Here is an 11,793-nt window from a genome sequence, read left to right on the forward strand (position 1 = left end):
TGTACATGATTTTTGTTAAAGATTCTCAAAATGAACCTAATGTTTTAGCAAAAGAAAATATACATAATCAAAGGAATTAGAGTTATCAAATTTTCTCAAGGGGTTTCAAGATGTCTTGATTGATGACATCCCTTGTGAGCTATCTCCTAAACAAGGCAATGATGACCATGCAATTGAACTTCTTCCAGGAAGTTCACCGCCTAACAAACCTCCTTATGGAGTTTCTCAAGCTCAATAAGAGGAGATTATGCGGCAAGTGCATGAGTTAGTTGAGAAGGGCATGGTTAGGCCTAGCTCATCTCCATTTTTCTCACCTATGCTATTAGTGCAAAAGAAAGACGACACATATCGTATGTGTGTCGACTATAGAGCACTAAATAGAATCACTATCAAGAATAGATTTCCCGTTCCACGGGTAGAAGACCTATTTGATAAGCTACAAGGGTCCACCTACTTCAGTAGGATTGAGCTAAAAAGTGGCTATCATCAAATAAGGATAGTTGATCAAGACATTGTAAAGACCGCATTTTGCACTACGTTTGGTAAGTACGAATATATTGTCATGACTTTTGTCTTGACCAATGCACCATCTACATTCAATCGCTTGATGGAGAAGCTATCCAAGCCTCACTGAACCTTTACTGGAGTGTTCTTTGATGATATCATCATCTACTCTAATTCATTAGACGAACAGAAGCAACACCTGCAGATAATATTTCAAGTTCTAAGAGAGAATAAACTTTATGTTAATCGAAAGAAAAGTGAATTTTTCTTGCAAGAGATTCAGTATTTAGGTCACATTACCTCTCAAGATGGCATCCAAATGGATCCATCGAAGCCAGAGGTAATTAAAAAATGGCCTAAACCAAGGAATCTTCATGAACTAAGAAGGTTTATAGGTATGTGTGCATACTATAGACGCTTCATAGAACAATGCTTCCCAAGAGTAAGCAAATGTAGAAATGTTAAGAATGAACAAAGTTTTTGTCTATAAGTCTCTCTTTTTCTTCATTGTGCACAAAAATGAACTAGTATGCATGCTTAGATTAAGTTTGCGGAGACGATGTCTCCCGAACACCAAGTAGAGCTTGTCACTCTACTATGGAAGATTGATAGGACTAATGTGCATACATGCTTGCGGCAGCCTCAGGCTCTCAAGCGCCAAATGGACTAGTCATCCATTGTGGAACGATGTCATAGGGTAACATAGGGATCCTCTACCCGCTAGAAAAAGGACTAATGAATATGCTTTATCTTCTCTACCCCATAGTCGAGGACGACTATGATTTCAAGAGAGAGGTAATGTCATAATAACTAATATCTAATTCTCCTAAATGATTTTCTCATGTTAAACTGATCATTTAATATGGGGAAGTGCCAGGGGAGAAAAAGCTAGAATATTGGTTAAGCTGGCAGACCGGCCACATTAGGGATCCAAAGGAGGGAAAATAAGGATTCAAAGGGGGGGGCCATCTGCAAAAGAGTAATGTGCAACAATGGGCTTAAAAGACCCTAAGGTTCAACCCATTAAGACTTCCAAAATGCTAAGGTTCCAAAATTCAAAGGTTGTGTCCAAAGGTCAAACTCTAGGGAGATTGGATGCTTTGCGTGTGTCCCAAAAAGTCTTCTGAAGTCATATATAGGAGGGGGTGAGCCCAAGAAGTAGGGAATGAGAGAGAAACTCACACACACACACACACACACACACACACACACACACACACACACACACACACACACACACACACAAGCTACCCTTACACAAAGGGAAAGAGGGACACATGTCAGCTCTCTAGCCCAGATGCCCACAAGATGTACTCAATCCCTATTGGATGGCCATGGAGGTGGACCAATGAGAATTAGGCTAGAGTAAATTTGGTTTAATCAATTTAAAAACACTTAATAAAAGAACCAATAAGAATTAAGCTCTCTAGAAGACTATTGGACAGTCTCCCAAGGGGTCCAATGAGAGTTTAGTTGCATTTATTAATTACCTAAAGCTCTCACAAAAGGGGAAAGGGGGACACATGTCAGAAGGCTATCACTTATGCTCCTGAAATCATATTGGCTAAGCCTGGGGAGGTCCAATGGGGTGTCTGCATGAGCAAAGATGGGTCAACCAAGAGAGATAGGGAGCTGATTTTCTCAAGGTATTATTACATTACACACTCACACTAGTCTATGTGTGGAGTAAGAAGACTCTGCCTCTCTTCTCAAGCTTTAATGGAAAGCTTATCACCTACTCCAAGATTGTGAGAAGGGAGGCCTACACCAACAACTCTTGGCTTTGTGATGCAAATCCAACCAAGAGCCAAGATTCAATGCATGCTCATCTCCTCTACCATGCTAATTACTAAGGTAAGCTATGCTAATATGAGTGATTATGTGAGAAGATGTACATCTTTCTCATAAGACTATTCCTTCTTCCTCTCAATCTACTCTCATACCCCGCTAGCTCTCACCATCTTCGAAGGTGTGTGAGGTCTTGGGTCTGAGACCGTGAGGGAATTGATCTTGTGTTTGATACGTGTTTTTCTTCGTGCTTGAAGTTTCCATCTTCATTGCACTAGCTAATATTGAAGGAACACAAAGAATTGTATTGTAAAATATCTCTCTTGATGGGAGAAACCATAATACAAAGCCTTTTGAAGGGGGGACCGGCACCATGCAAATCCGGTCCTCAAATGTTGTCAATTGCTTAATTTCTCTCTCTTTTGAAGTATTGTTCATGCTATCTAACTAGGTGTTATACTTTTTGTTGCTCTCTCCACCCAAGCACTCTTATTATTCTCATTAGGAATCTATTCTAATGAAATGCTCACTATGGTCATTCTATTTTCTTCTACACACAAGTTACTAGACCATTAAATGTTACATTGGTATCAGAGCACAAGGTTTTTATTTTCTTGCTCAAGAAGGGAGGTCCTCAAGCTAGCTATAAATGGTTGGTATTATTAATTGCATGTGAGTAAGTAGAATAGGGATTTTTCAGCCTTGCAGTGTGCCTACCTTTGTGCAGTTAACAGGTCATCACCGTCAAGAGCTATGGTCTTAATAGTGGAGTCCTACGGGGCTTGCCCACGGCTTAACCACTATTGAGCTATTAGAAGCTTGACAAGAGCCGGTGCTGTTTTGGTGTTGAACGACCCTGTCTTCTATTCTTTGCAATTAATGGTATTTGAGCCACGGGTACAGTAGCTTGAGTGCTTTTTCTAAAGGGGTAAAGAGGAGTAGCAACTAGGTCTTGAAGTGCCAAAGTACACCTAAAAAGTTTACACCTAAAAGTTGTTAGGATGGCTGACAATAATAAAGAGAGTGAAATTAATGTTGATAACTTTGATTTTGCTAATGAGCAGGCTACTAATGGTGCCCCTATGATTGTTAACTATCTTGTTTCTATGTGAGATCCCCAACCCGTCAATACTAACATCGGGAAGGGATCCTTGACAAGTCTCTAGGTCTGATAAAAATCAGAGTCTCTAAATAAGAAAATCCAAGGAATATACCTTTACCATTAACAATGGCTGGGGTCTATAGCCTTAGAAGAAGACCTAGTCCTGTCTCGCAGCGAAAAGGGGACAACATATTAAAAGTCCAAAAAACTATTTCACCCCTGTAACTTCCACAAATTTGGCTAAGGTATTCTCAACCAACGCTTTTTTCCCTCTAACATATGTGAGGTCATAGCCGTTGGTGGACTCCTCTTCCAAGTGGAGAAGGTTTCCAAACGTTTTTAGTGCGCGGGGATGGATAGTTACCTGATTAATCAGGTTTACCCGTTGACGGGAGCAAAGCGAACCCCGAACCCCGACGGCCTCTAAAATCCCAGAGACCGAATGGCGCGCCTCGAGCCTGTCGTGGTAAAGCAAACAGGGGGCACCACCTAGCTTCAGCAGCTAGGACGCAAACAACACACCACCATAACAAAGTTTTCATCCAAGAGAGATGGATGCTTGGGAGTAATGATGAAGAGGAAAGGGAATGAGATCAAGTGAGAGAGAGAGAGAGAGAGAGAGAGAGAGTGAGGGAGGGGATATAGCGGCTTAGTACTTAGGCATCACAAAAGGATGGCGAATCCGCACACCCTTCACACATACACAAGCTCACTCCAAACACAAGATTAGGTGGCGATTCCGCACACCTCACATGGGCAAAACATTGCAAGAAAAAATACTCACAAAACCTCAAGCTTTATTTAGAGAATAAGGCGATGAAATGGGGAGCATAGGGTAGGGGAATGAGAAGGGAGAGAGTGGTAGAGCACATGGTGGATAGGTGGGAGTTGATGGCAAAGACTCGCACGAGGGTTATGGCCATCATCCTTCATTTAGTTGCCCTTCATCTTCCATATCCAAGGGTGTAGAGGTCATGCTCAAGACAAGCATGGTGATTGCGGTGATGGTGATGGTGTGGGTGTGTGTACACTAGGCACACACAATGCATAGTGTGTTCTTTGGTGATGTTGTGTGTGTCTTTAGTGTGATGGTGACCCCTCTTTATATAGGGGAGGAGGGGGGAGGAATTCTAGAATTTAGAAATGAAGAAATCATTATCTACGTAGGCCATGTGACTGTGGGCCCCACTTGTCTGGCTGTGTGTATATGTGCCAGAACAGCAGTCTCATGAGAGAGAGACTAAGAGAGAGAGATGGGTTGATGAAAAAAAGTGAGAGGTGACATAGAGAATAAAGTAATTACAAGAGGGGAGAGAGGGGAGTGTGTTCAAAGGTGAATTTGTGTGCAGATGTGTGTGAACATAAGAAAAATCAGGTAACCACTGGGTGGGGATGGGTCTGTGGGCACCTTTTTCAGTGAAACTGAGTGTGTGTGAGTGTGGGGAAGGTTATTTAGCTACAAGACAAGATATATGGCGCCCTTTAGAGAGAGAGGGGGGTATTTGGGTCATGGGATATGATAGGAGAGAGAAAGAGGGGGTGGGGTATACTATTTTGGAAGATAGGGTAAGTTGCATGTGAGTTAGGGTCTATTATTGGTGAGTTATAATGCATTATTGGTGAGAGGTGGGGTAGCTTGAGGGGAGAGAGAAAGGAGAAAGGACAAGGGGAAGAGAGAGGGGGTTGATCTTTTGAGTGGAGGAGAGGAAAAGGGACACACGGCGGGGCAACAGTGAAGAAAAAGGAGGCAAGGTGGGGATGGGCTACCCCGCAGGCATGAGGTGGCCTATTTTACCTTTCTTATATATTTACATAATCATACTTTATTTTTTTCTTACTTTTTCCAATACCTTTTATCACTCCCTCCCTAAGAGGGGGTTTTCATGGGGTGGGGACGAGAGAAGAGGGGTATGGGAGCTTGGCTTGTGAAAAGCCCCCATCATTAGCCCTCCCCTTTTGGCTAGAGGCATTCATGTCTCTAGCTCATCTGTTTGATCATTATCGTCGGAGGTGGCGGCTGATGGCGTGTCCTCATCTGGAATGTCAATTTGTGGAGCCTGGTCAAATCGAAGAAAATAAGGTTTAAGTCGCCAACCATTTACCCTGGTTTTATGAAGTTTTCCATCAGCCTCCATAAGCTGGTAGCTTCCATTGGCATACTTTTTCCTGATGATGAAAGGACCTTCCCATCGGAGTAGGAGTTTCTTATCCTTGCGCGTGTCGAAGCGATTGTCGTAGCGGAGCACCGACATTCCTTTCTTCAATTCTTTTTTCCGGAGATGCTCGTTAAAGCTACGCCGTCTATGCTCTGCTTGTGCTGCATAATAATTTATTGCTTCTTCTCTGTCCAGCTGCAGTCTTTCCAAGTTGATGATGTGATCTCTCAAATGCATGTTGGGCTGTTGAAGCTGGCTTGCCATTACTCTGAGACTTTGTAGTTGCACTTCAATGGGAAAGATTGCTTCCTTACCAAATACTAGATGATACGGTGTGAATCCCAAGGATATACGAAATGAAGTTCTGTAGGCCCATAAAGTTGGTAGTGAGGGCGAGCTTTTTGAAATGGGGCCTCTAAACCCAAACCAATGGGCCTACCCTCACAAAATGTTTGTAAAGAGGTACGCACACTACTTGGGGCACCACCTTCTTTTGGGAGTGGAGAAGGAAACCAATCAAAATAACACTTGCACTCACCCACTCAAGCAACACACTTTGAAAACCCCCTTACTCTATATACACTTTGGACACTTGAACACCATCAACGATTATGCAACCCAATGCCGTGCATCAAAATGAAATATGCAATTTGTGGAATAGCATTCACCTTCTCCCCATAAGAATACCCATAATACATCCAAACTCTTCCTCTCTCAAGCACTCATCAAAAAATCATGCGCACAAGACTTGCCTCTCAAACACACAAGAGAATCACTTACATCAAACTAACACACTTTGCATAGAGAGCTCATCTCCATCTATGCAATGCCGTGACACAAATAAAATCACCATGAGAGGTAGCCACATGCATATGTAATGAAGCAAAAGAGAGTTGGAGTGAGAAATTTCTTTAGACCAATTGAATAAGTGTGGAGAAACAAACCAATGGTAAATTGAGAATAGAACACTTACTTGATTTCTCGCACACCTTTTAAGGGGAGGACAGACGCTGGCTAACCATCACGAATTGCGACACTTGAAAGTTTTGAAGATGATTTCATGATCATTAACATAACCATGAGAGAGATCATGATGTATTTACAAGTTATTGAGGTGCTACAAATGATTTATTGGGTTGATGGAGTAAGAGATTGTAGAATGGAAAGAGTGGAGAATAGAGTTGCACTTCCTCCAAAGAGAAGGGTTAGGAGAGAGGATGTGAAAGAGGGAGAGTTGGGGTTTTCTCTACTATTGATCAAGAAACAACATGAAGTTGAAAATATAGGTGTGTGTCCTTGAGTCTCTCCAAGGGGGGCTATTTATAGTTGTGTAGGAGTGAGATTATGCTACACTTAATTAGAGTAAGTGATTAGACCTAATTAAGTGTCCTTTGACCACTCATTGAATATTGGACATAAAAGGGACTATTTATTCACCAAAAATATCATTTTAGACCGTGAAGGCTCCATAGGGGTGCATAATGTAGGTGGGCCCCACCATGAGGCCCTACGGGTGGCTCCTGCGGGGTATCTCAACTTGTTTGTCTTGGCATTTAGAAAGCATCTTTAGGTTGGTCCCATCTCATGCAAGTGACCTTGAACACTCATTGCTCTTCTAGAAGATGAGTAGGGGAAAAATAAGATCTCACCCTCTTGATTTACTTGATTTACAGTTCCCTTTTGCTGCGAATCTGACATATTTACACTATTTTGACCATAACTTTTTACCTGTAGCTCGGAATGACATGCTTCAAAAGGCAAAATTGACCTTCTCAACATGTTTGATATGAATTTGGACTATTCTTCACGCCCATGCACCAAGGAATTCGGTTTGGAAGGTCCACACTAGGCTAGGGAACCTTTTGCTTCCAAGTCTTCTTGTATGGGCCCTTTGCTTGTATGCATCCAAGGGGAATCATGCTTTTTCAAAAGGCTATGATGCTTAAACAAATAGAGGAGGGCCCAATATTATTTGCTTGTGAAAAGAATATACAAGTGGAGTCTTTTTGAAAGGAAAGAAACTATATGTATATTCTTAAGAGATATTGGGCCACCTATGTAGGGGGCATAGAAGACTTGTAGAGAGGGACCATAATCTTTGGTAAAGACAAGTGGAGAGTTGATTTCCATGGGAATTTATCTATATGGGGTGGAAGATGGATATATTATTTTTCTACTACTAATTCACAAGAGGTAAGAAAGTTTGGGGGTATATAGTTGGTTATTGTATGCTTATTCTATTTACAAAGCAAAAAAGAAAAGGGTGGTAATATAAATATATGACTAAGGTGACATTTTTGGGAAGAGTATAATGTATGTGTCGCCACAAAGGTTAAACGAAGAGGGGGAATTTACTCTAGATAACTTAATAGCGTAGAAAAATATATACACATATGAGGAAGAGGACGTTGAGTAGGCTGACAAATGTTGCAAAAAGATGGTTACCATTTTATGCCACTCAATGGATTGCCTGCATGAGGAGCTGCGAGATAAGGTGAAAATAGATGGTCCAATGTCGTATGAAGAGGCGGTAGCTCTAGCGAGAGGGCGGACCAAGAAGATTTTAAAGAAGCGAGGAGCTAGGCAAGGTTTGCCAAGTGCAATGATACCAAAGCAGTGTGAGTCGGTGGTAGCCAAGCCGAAGGTGGCGCAAAGAGAAGTGCAAGTGCAAGAAGAACCAAGGGTTCTTTGGCTACAAAGAGACATAATGGTTCCTATGCCAAAGATGCCAGCTAGAGCGGTTCCAATGGTGGAGGAAGTGCAGGTGGTTCCGGAGTGGACAAAGAGTGTGCTGCCGAGTTCGAATGAAGCCTGTGAAGCTCCAATGAAGTGTGGTAAAGAGCAAGGAGTGCGGTTTGCAGACGAGGTTAAAGCAGTGAAACTAGAAGAGATTCCCGAGCTTGAAACCGAAGAGGAGACTAGATCGAGTGACAGTAGCTCTATGGACGCACATACAAGTTGGGAGACCGAGTCATCCCAATCCAGGTATGATGAGTTCAACCTCTTACATGTGAGTGGAGAGGCAGTGAATATGTGCGTGGAGCAGCATGAAGTGCAAGACAAAGTGCTTAGTGGAGACCAAATGGAGCAATCTAGGCCTACAAGTGGTGAAGAGCAGGTAAAACTGGTGTGTAGTGCTATGCTAATGGCCATGTTAATGAAGGTAGCGGTGGAATATGTCATAGTGGTGCAGCAAGTGCAAAGTTTTGCTAAAAGGTGTAAAGCAGTGGTACCTATGGAGGAGGATGAGGAGAAGGCGATAGAGAACGAGTTTCTCTCTTCCTTGGCAAAGATTGAGGATGCAGTGGTCCAAGAGCAGGTAATTGAAGTGGACAAACAAGCGGTGCTTATTGACCTTGAAGGGCCAATTGACGAGCAGGAGCTCGACGATGCTGGAATTGAGTTCATGGCATGTGAGAAGAGCAATGCGGAGTCAAAGTTAGAGGTGCTTCCTAGGCAGTCAGTGCCTTCTATGACAAGTGGTGCGGACTCCAGGGCGGTGTCCAAGCTTTGTAAGGAGGTCTGTGAGTGGTGGTTGAAGGGAATGCTAATCAAGGTAGCTGGGCAATGTGCTGTTGGGCAGGTACAGGATCTGCTAGACGAGGATCTAACTTTACATGGATGGGAGGGCTGGTCAGGTAGGTCGCGAGTGTTGATTGAGCAGGATGGTGAGCACGAAGGTGCTCTATTTGGTGTTCTTGAAGGTGCTTTCTTGCCAGTGGGCAGTTTGCCAAGGAGTGCTTGGATTGGTAGAAGAATGATGATGGCAGTTTGGTTATGCAGTTGGGTGTGTGCCTTGGTGTGGCACTATGCAAAGCTGTTGCAGGTGGATGGAAGAGACCAATGCAAGGTGTTTGACCCAGGAGGGTGATTACAGTTAAAGCAGGGGGTTGGGCAACCCGCATGAGCAAAGACAACGGGTAGCATAGGCCAGTTTTTGTACATATGGTGGGTGTTTTGTAGTGTACAGTGAGTTTGTTTGTGGTGTGCAGTTTCTTAGTGCAATAAGGCCATGTGTGGTTGAACATAAATGTTCAACGAGGGGGTGGGAAATGATGGTGCATCCAAAGTTGGTCCGAGCTAGGAGATGGTCTATGCCAAGCAGAGGCAGCATGTGCGTGTAGTGCGAAAGGCTAGGGCAGGTACCAAAGCCCTAGGTAGCCTAAGGATAGCGGAGGTGTATGCTAGATGTGGTTTTTTAGGCCAAAGGCGTGCTATAAAGCCAAGCATGTTGGTCGCCTTCTGTGCCCGCAATGTGGGTTTTTTGCACTATAGTGTAGTGATCAGTGTGCTCTAGAAGTCGGTCTAGACGGCTCGTCAAAAGGAGCCGTGGTGCTCAAGATATTGCGGTTTAAAGTTGAAGTGTGTAGCAGATCCCCGACAGACAGGGCAACCGGGGATAGGTGGCCCGGGCTGATTTGAGTGTATATGTGTGTAGTGCTCAAGTTGTGGAGCATGCCTGTCTTCTTGGATTGCAAATCGGAGCTCTAGATAGTAAGATATGATCAGTTGAAGATTTTTCGGGGGCTAGGTCTGAGGCCATCTGACCTCATTGGAAAATGCGCCATCTGGCTTCTTCTGAGCCTCGTCAAAGTTCTTGGTGATAGTGCGCATCATGAGGAGCCAAGACAAATCAACGATGCGTCAATTGGATGCTTAGTCGGCAAGTTATGGCAAGACGAAGTCGGGAGCCTTGGGCAGTAAAAAGCTTGCAGGTAAATTTCCCGTTTTTTGGCGGCCCCGGACGACGAACCTAGAGAAGTCAAAGGGCAATGAAGTTTGCATGGCATTGGCCCGATACAGTGAAAATCCAGCCTGGCTCAGCAGTTTGTGATTCCGACCTCCGGTCATTACATGGGAGCATGGGGGAAGTGGGCCTAAAAAGGCATTGTGAGGGAGTTCTTTGAGTACTCAAAAAGAGTCATCGAGGGCAGTTCGAGGCGGTGCTGCCACCTGGCATTGCAGTAAACCCATATGCAAAAAAGGGTCGAGACTTGGCGCCCTATATGGGTTGGGGCGTGCTCACTCTATTAGTATCACAAGGTTGAGAGGGAGCTTGGAGCTCCGTGAGGTGTGGGATATGGCGTGAGAGTCTCTAGCGCTGCGTAGGCAGAAATGGGCCAGTTTTGGCGAGCACGGCGGCGGCGCAAGTGGCGCGCCCGTGGCGGAGAAAGGTGCGGGTGGCGAATTGGCGGTGATGACATGGTAGCCCCACTGGGGAATGGTCCCGCGAGCCCATGGGGCGCCGAAATTTTGAGAAGGAGGAAGGGGGCAATAGCGATATCGCTATTGCCTCCCCCCCTCAGGTAAGAGATGAGTCCCACAACAGAGAGAGAGAGAGAGAGAGAGAGAGAGAGAGAGAGAGAGAGAGAGAGAGAGAGAGAGAGAGAGAGAGAGAGAGAGAGAGAGAGAGAGAGAGAGAATCCGGAGGTCTCCAAGGCGGGCAAATCCAAGAGTGGCCGGGCAAAGGGGAAGACCAAAGAAGCCGGACAAATCAAAGGTGGGCAAAGGCATGGACCAAAAAGGGGACCAATTGGAAAGAAGGCTGGAGGAGTCATGTGGAGCAGTGTAAGGTTGAGGCCATAAGGGTAAAAAAGGGGGAAGATAAAAAAAATAAAATAAATGCTAAGGGGCAATAGCGCGTCACTAATGCCCCCCCCCCCCCCCCCCCCCAAAGAGCAAAAGAGAGAAAGAGAGCAGATGGAAAAAGGCGGTGCCCCCTTCCCAAGAGATACCAAAAAAAGGTGCCACATGGACCAATTAGAGGCCAATTTCCCAAATTGAACCCCTTACCCTAGAAAAGTCAAAAATTGATCAAATTAGTGGCTTTTATTTTGCTTGAGGAGCCCATTGGAAGCCTGCAAAGTGGAGCTCTTGGACAGAGGAGTGTGCCTGTCAAGCCCTTTGCATTTTTCTGGTGTAAACGGCCATGGTGATGGCAGTGTGAGTTTGTAGAAGTGTTTGGTGAAGTGCAATCCAGCCGTGGTTGCCTCTCTTGCTATGGTTTCCCCTTCCCCCCTTCTCTTTCTCCTGCTTTCATGGTTCTCTCCGGTGCCGGCTGTGTGGAAGTGTGTGGCCCCCCGGACCGACGGTGGTTTGTGTGAGAGAGTGAGAGAGTGAGATTGAGTTGTTGTGAGTGTGAGTAAGGGTGAAGACAGGCCCTAGCAACAGGTGTGCCTTGTGTGGTTGTTTTGTGGAATGTGTGAACAGTGGCAATCGAGCAGGCGGTGGTCTGCTAGTGTG

The sequence above is a fragment of the Adiantum capillus-veneris genome, chromosome 7 (genome assembly GCF_014529385.1).
Source record: "Adiantum capillus-veneris isolate H3 chromosome 7, ASM1452938v2, whole genome shotgun sequence".
NCBI lineage: Eukaryota > Viridiplantae > Streptophyta > Polypodiopsida > Polypodiales > Pteridaceae > Adiantum > Adiantum capillus-veneris.